We start from the raw sequence: 7,841 nt of genomic DNA, 5'->3' as shown, positions 1-7,841 counted from the left end.
TAGACCAGGCCATTGTGGCAAGAAAAGCAGCAGACACCAAAAACATTGTTTCCCCTCTATCCTCCACTGTCATTGCCAAACCCAACACGGAAGGGGTGAGGTGCTATTAGGGAGGAAGGGTTACAGCCTGGCAGTGGGCTCCCTGCCTCGCTTCCCAGTGTACCTCCTCACTCCTGCACTGGGCGCAGGAAGGGATTATGGGCTGCACTGTATCCCCCGCCATATTCATATGTTGAGTCATAATCCCCAGGACCTCAGAACGTGATAGTACTTGAGGATGTAATTAAGAGCACACACGCACATGTATATGTGTGCTTGTGTGCTCAGTTGTGTCCAGCTCTTTTCAACCTCATGCACTGTAGCCCACCAGGCTCTCTGTCCATGGGATTCTCCAGGCAAGAATACTGGAGTGGGTTGCCATTTCCTCCTCCAGGGGATCTTCCTGACTCAGGGATCAGACCAATGTCTCCTGGTTTGTTTATCATTGGCAGGTAGATTCTTTATCATTGTGCTACCTGGGAAGCCCAATCCTATATGACAAGCATCCTTATAAGAAGATGGTATTTGGATAACCAACAAAGTGAAAGTGAAAGTGAAGTTGCTCGGTCGTGTCCAAATCTTTGTGATCCTGTGGACTGTAGCCCACCGGGCTCCTCTGTCCATGGGATTTTCCAGGCAAGAATACTGGAGTGGGTTGCCATTTCCTTCTCCAGGGGATCTTCCTGACCCAGGGATCAAACCCAGGTCTCCCGCATTGCAGGTGGACGCTTTACCATCTGAGCCACCAGGGAAAACCAACGAGGACCTACTATACAGCATATAGAACTTTTTGCTCAGTGTTATGTGGCAGCCTGGATGGAGGGGACTTTGGAGGAGAATAGATACATGTATGTGGATGGATGAGTCCCTTTACTGTCCACCTAAAGCTATCACAACATTATTAATAGGCTATGAAAAAGAAAAAGGTGAAAATGTTAATCCCTCAGTCATGTCCAACTCTTTGTGATCCCGTGGGCTGTAGCCCACCAGGTTCCTCTGTCCATGAGATTTCCCAGGCAAGAATACTGGAGTGGGTTGCCGTTTATTATTCTAAGGGGATCTTCCTGAACCAGGTTTCGAACCCATGTCTCCTGCATCACAGGCGGATTCTTTACCATCTGAGCCACCAAGGAAGCCCTGTTATGTTTCTTCCCAACCCAGGGATCGAACCTGGGTCCCCTACACTGCAGGCAGACGCTTTACCATCAGAGCCACCAGGGACTTCGTTATGTTTCTAAATCTACTTAATAAGCCCAAGCTGTGTTCATTCTTTTCCTGATGCTTGAGCGTAAAGTAACCAGGAATGCCCTTCCAAGGGATATTTAGCTTACACCCCTGGACTCCTTTTCTCTTCCCCTTGATATACTGAAACTCTAACTTTACCATAAAAATTTAAATGGTGGAACTTTTATTTACACTGATTAATATTACTTAAGATTTTTTATTATGAAATGTAGAGTTTGATTATGTAATGGTTACCTAGTTTTTAACTCATCCACTTCTCTTTAATGAGTCCAGTTGAATGTCTCCTGCTTCAGGTACTTGAAGAGTCTCTATGGTTGGAGGAGTTGTGTTTTTCTTCCTTTTCCTTTGTAAAAGAAAAAGTGAGCTTGATAAAATTCTTAATTCTGGCACTAAATGTATCTCCTTGAATCCTCTTTATGTGTCTCCTTACCAGAGGTGGCTCTTCCCACATTCTGAAATTCCATCTGAGAATATTTTTTTCTTTTCTTTTAGTGAAGGGGTGTATGTGTGTGTATACTTAAAAATAACTTTTTTATTTCAGAACAGTTGTAGATGAATAGTAGAGTTGTGGAGATAGTACAGAGAATAAACATAGGGATGTGAATTGGTGAAGCCGCTATGGAAAATAGTATGGCAGTTCCTTAACAAATTAAAAAATAGAGTTGACATATGATCCTGCAATCCCATTCCTGGACATATATCTTAAAAAGATGAAAACACTAATTTGGAAAGATACATACACCCCAGTGTTCATAGCAGAACTGTTTATGATAGCCAGAACACTGAAGCAACCTAAACCTTCATTGACAAAGATATGGATAAAGAAGACATGTCACATATACACAATGGACTATGCTACTCAGTCATAAAGAGACTGAAATGATGCCCGATGTGGACCTGGTACTTATCCTTTACATGATCACTTGTCCGTTCATTTGCACAAACGTTTTTGGAGAGTCCACTTTAAGCTAAGGGCTGTGTTAGGCCTCAGAACTTAAAACTGAATGAGGCATGGCTCCTGCCATCAGGAAGCTTATGCTGACATGGAGAGGGACCCAGGGGGCAGCCAAGGAGAAGAGAGGAAGAGCTCTGTGGATAAGGAGGTCAAGAACTCTAGGCCCAGCGTGTCACACAGATATTCACAGGGGCTTTGAGGCAGGAGGACAGGAGACAAGGCAGAGAGAAGGACCCTGGACTAATTGCCACATCCCTCAAGAGAAGCTGGGGGGTGTAGTGTAGATGTGGCTAACAGGACGGAGAAGGGATGAGATGTCTTAGCCAGAAGAAATGAGCTGCCAAGATGTGTGGCCTCTCTGGGGAGGACGGAGGACGATTGACCTGGACTATCAAGGTTGTGAAGACAACCCCTTATCCAAGGTGTTCCAGAATCCCTGGTGCTCTAGACACTGAGCAGCCTCCCAGCCTCCACTCCCACCACTTCCCAGGTCATCAGGGAAGAGAAAGGAAGAGAGGTACAGCATCCAGGGAAGAGATGATGGATAAAGAGGGGTATTAGCCCGATTCAGAGAGTCCAGAGAGGGGTGCGCTGGAGGAGAGGGAGGCAGTGGAAGGCAGCTAGACCGGCGGGCTTCAGGGCAGTAAGCACCTGTTGCTTCATCAGTGGACGCCAAGGCAGCTGGCAGTGTGTGCTTTCTTCCCCACAGACACCCCTCACTCTTCTTCGCCTGTTTCAGGTCAAGGTGAGTTTTCCCCGGGAGGGTGACAAACGATAGCTCCTCCCTGGACCATGCCTCCTCCAAGTGTGTGGACATATGGTCTACCAGCTGGCTGTCCTGCACCCTAGCATCTCCGCAGCTGTTGTGAAGGGAAGCCTCTTCCCCTGGGCTCTGCTTTATCACAGTCACCCTCCAAGTTCTGTTTCACTGATGTCTGGAAGACAAAGACTAAGGGTATAAATAAAATAACTCCTACCGCCTCTCCTTCATGGTTTCTATTGATCGTGGCTTAAACTCTTGAGACAAATTGATGGTTTTAATATTAAACTGAAATACCAAGAGTCAACAAAGAGATTAGAGAATTGAGCAAAAAAATAACCCTTTCCCAAAGTGGAATTTTTCCAGCGTCTTTGGATGTGGTTTATTTGGGCCAGGAGAATGTTTCTTTCAGGTATTGAGACACACAAGATGAATAACTTTATAAAAATTAAGAAAGCCAGAGAGTCTAAACATGTTGAATTGGAAAAGCATCTGAATCTCCTATCTCCTGGGAGAGGTGGGGGAGGGTCCCTGCTTAGCCTCTCCTAATTAATCCATATCACTTTTTGGTCTCAAATCAGGTATGGCCCTGGCCATGGTGAACTCTTTTTCTTTTTTTAATTGACTTATTTGGCTGCACCAGGTCTTAGTTGCAGCATGTGGGATCTAGTTCCCTGACCAGGGATCAAACCCGGGCCCCCTGCATTGGGAATGGGGAGTGTTAGCCACTGGACCACCAGGGAAGTCCCAGAGGTGAACTCTCAATTCACCTTGTGCTCGCACCGGGAACACCATCCTCACCTGAGTCAAGGGCTGAGGCGGCAGGGTTGCAGGTCTGCAACTTCATGTGCGACTCGACCTTACACCCGCATTTCATCTCCTATTTTTTCATTTCAGTCTAACTTTAATAAAGATGTATCAGTCTTTTAATAAACATTCACAGACATTGACTGTCCCAGCACTAGAGGAAAACATAATAATGACAAGATATTCTGGATGGAGGGACTCTGGATAGAAGACGTGATCTGATCATAAACGGAGCCATCAGTGTATGGAAGGCCTGAATAAGGTCTAGTGGGAAATGTCTTATTAACTAGATCATGTCTTGATATTGCATTATGACCTGATGATTTTAATCCCTTCAAATATGTATTAAAGCATGTGTTCTTCAGCCATGTCCAACTCTTTTCGACTTTGTGAACTGTAGCCCACCAGGCTCCTTTGTCCATGAGATTTTCCCATAAAGAATACGGGAGTGGGTTGCCACGGCCTCTCCCAGGGGCCGTCCAGACCCAGGGATCAAACCTGCATCTCTTATGACTCCTGCATTGGCACACGGGTGCTTTACCACTAGCACTGCCTGGGAAGCCCTTAAAGTATGGTTTTTAAATTTCAGAAATAAATCCTACTCAGGATGGCTGTGCTGGGTCTTCGTGGCTTTGTGCAGGCTTTCTCTGGTTGCAGAGAGGGAAGGCTATTCTTCCTTGTGGTGCAGGGGCTGTCACTGTGGTGGCTTCTCTTGTGGAGCACAGGCTCTAGAGTGTGCGGGCTTCAGTAGCTGTGGCACACGGGCTTAGCTGCCCCAGGGATTAAACCCATGTCCTCCGCATTAGCATGCAGATTCTCATCCATTGTGTCACTGGGGAAGTCCTACTCAGGACATTTTTAAGGCAGTTTAGACACTCTTCTTATTACACCTGAAAATTACTTAGTTGTCCAGTTTAGAAAAAGAAATGGAAAAAAAGCAAATGGCTGTCTGAGGAAGCCTTACAAATAGCTGTGAAAAGAAGAGAAGAGAAAAGCAAAGGAGAAAAGGAAAGATATACCCATTTGAATGCAGAGTTCCAAAGAATAGCAAGGAGACATAAGAAAGCCTTCCTCAGCAATCAATGCAAAGAAATAGAGGAAAACAATAGGATGGGAAAGACTAGAGATCTCTTCAAGAAAATTAGAGATACCAAGGGAACATTTATGCAAAGATGGGCTCGATAAAGGACAGAAGTGGTATGGACCTAACAGAAGCAGTAGATATTAAGAAGAGGTGGCAAGAATACACAGAAGAACTGTACAAAAAAGATCTTCATGACCCAGATAATCACGATGGTGTGATCACTCACCTAGAGCCAGATATCCTGGAATGTGAAGTCAAGTGGGCCTTAGAAAGCATCACTACGAACAAAGCTAGTGGAGGTGATGGAATTCCAGTTGAGCTATTTCAAATCCTAAAAGATGATGCTGTGAAAATGCTGCACTCCATATGCCGGTAAATTTGGAAAACTCAGCAGTGGCCAAAGGACTGGAAAAGGTCAGTTTTCATTCCAATCCCAAAGAAAGGCAATGCCAAAGAATGCTACCACACAATTGCACTCATTTCACACGCTAGTTAAAGCGAAGCTTAAAATTCTCCAAGCCAGGCTTCAGCAATACGTGAACTGTGAACTTCCAGATGTTCAATCTGGATTTAGAAAAGGCAGAGGAACCAGAGAGCACATTGGCAACATCTGTTGGATCATGGAAAAAGCAAGAGAGTTCCAGAAAAACATCTATTTCTGCTTTATTGACTATGCCAAAGCCTTTGACTATGTGGATCACAATAAACTGTGGAAAATTCTGAGAGAGATGGGAATACCAGACCACCTGACCTGCCTCTTGAGAAACCTGTATGCAAGTCAGGAAGCAACAGCTAGAACTGGACATGGAACAACGACTGGTTCCAAATGAAAAGGAGTACGTCAAGGCTGTATATTGTCACCCTGTTTATTTAACTTATATGCAGAGGACATCATGAGAACCGCTGGGCTGGAGGAAGCACAAGCTGGAATCAAGATTGCCGGGAGAAATATCGATAACCTCAGATACACAGGTGACACCACCCTTATGGCAGAAAGTGAAGAGGAACTAAAAAGCCTCTTGATGAAAGTGAAGGAGAAGAGTGAAAAGGTTGGCTTAAAACTCAACGTTCAGAAAACGAAGATCATGGCATCCGGCCCCATCACTTCATGGCAAATAGATGGGGAAGCAGTGGAAACAGTGTCAGACTTTATTTTTGGGGGCTCCAAAATCACTGCAGATAGTGACTGCAGCCATGAAATTAAAAGACGCTTACTCCTTGGAAAGAAAGTTATGACCAACCTAGATAGCATATTCAAAAGCAGAGACATTACTTTGCCAACAAAGTCCATCTAGTCAAGGCTATGGTGTTTCCAGTAGTCATGTGTGAAAGTGAGAGTTGGACTATGAAGAAAGCTGAACACTGAAGAATTGATGCTTTTGAACTGTGGTGTTGGAGAAGACTCTTGAGAGTCCCTTGGACTGCAAGGAGATCCAACCAGTCCATCCTAAGTGAGATCAGTCCTTTGTTCATTGGAAGAACTGATGTTGAAGCTGAAACTCCAATACTTTGGCCACCTGATGCGAAGAGCTGACTCATTTGAAAAGACCCTGATGCTGGGAAAGATTGAGGGCAAGAGGAGAAGGGGACGACAGAGGATGAGATGGTTGGATGGCATCACCAACTTTTGGACATGGGTTTGGATGCACTCTGGGAGTTGGTGATGGATAGGGAGGTCTGGTGTGCTGCGGTTCATGGGGTCACATGGAGTCGGACATGACTGAGTGACTGAACTGAACTGAACTGAACTAAACTTATTTAGTTCATTTACTGTTGGTCTTTCATCTTTTATCATTGAGTTGAAAGTTGTTTTCTTTCTTTCTACTTTAACCATATTCTCTTAAAGGTCCAAAGTTTAAAACAAAAGGCCCGATGTAAACAATACCATGTGTGGTTGTGTAACTCTTACTGTGAGGACACAATGCCTTTAAAATATCAAGTGAGGAAAATCATCTGTCTTGACCCGCCCAACGGCTAATTCCATGTCTCTGGGAAGTGGCTTGTGATGGTAAAGAGCTGTAGGTATTGGAGTCGTTTCAACCTGGGTTTGAATTCTGACTCTGCCATTTAGTGACACAGCTCAACATCTCGTGGAAGTAGACTTGCTCAACTCATCCTGCGTGGCAGGGTCTACAGATAGGTCTTAAAATATTCTTTAGGAGAAAATAAGATTGAGACTTATTGCAAAAGCTTATGAAAGTGAAAATAACCTTTATTATAAAATAAAAAAACTAAAAACTGAATCCTAGAAGTGTGATGGCAAAATGACATTTTAAAAGGAGGACTCTTACATATGATGAGAAGCTTGAGAGACTTCAAAGACAGAAGGTTGAGTGCAGTTTATGTTCACGACGTGTATCTCTGGGGCCCCTCGAATGTCATTTACAGAGGAGGTGCCTGAGAAGGTAAAGGCCAGATGCTCACTGCTTCTTGAAGAGTCTAGAGTTGCTTTGTGGGATTTTACGATTTTTTTTGGTTTGTTTTTTAATTTTATTGACATATCATTGAGGTATTAATTTCTGCTGTACAGCAGAATGATTCAGTTATACACATATATACTTCTTTTCATATTCTTTTCCATTATGGTTTATCACAGGATATTGAATATAATTCTCTGTGCTATACAATAGGTCCTTGTGGTTTATCTGGAGAAGGCAATGGCACCCCACTCCAGTCCTCTTGCCTGGAAAATCCCATGGGCGGAGGAGCCTGGTAGGCTGCAGTCCATGGGGTCGGGAAGAGTCGAACATGACTGAGCGACTTCGCTTTCCCTTTTCACTTTCACGCACTGGAGAAGGCCATTCTATATAGAATAGTTTGCATTTGCTAACCCCAAACTCCCAGCCTGTTCCTCTCCCACGCCTTGGCAGTCACAAATCTTTCTCTATGTCTGTGAGTCTGTTTCTGTTTCATAGACAAGTTCATTTGTGGCATAGTTTAGATCTCACACA

This window comes from Bison bison, unplaced genomic scaffold (assembly GCF_000754665.1).
Source record: "Bison bison bison isolate TAMUID 2011002044 unplaced genomic scaffold, Bison_UMD1.0 scf7180017864508, whole genome shotgun sequence".
NCBI classification, from domain to species: domain Eukaryota; kingdom Metazoa; phylum Chordata; class Mammalia; order Artiodactyla; family Bovidae; genus Bison; species Bison bison.
The sequence above is the reverse complement of the archived record's forward strand: the minus strand, read 5'-3'. Positions refer to the sequence as shown.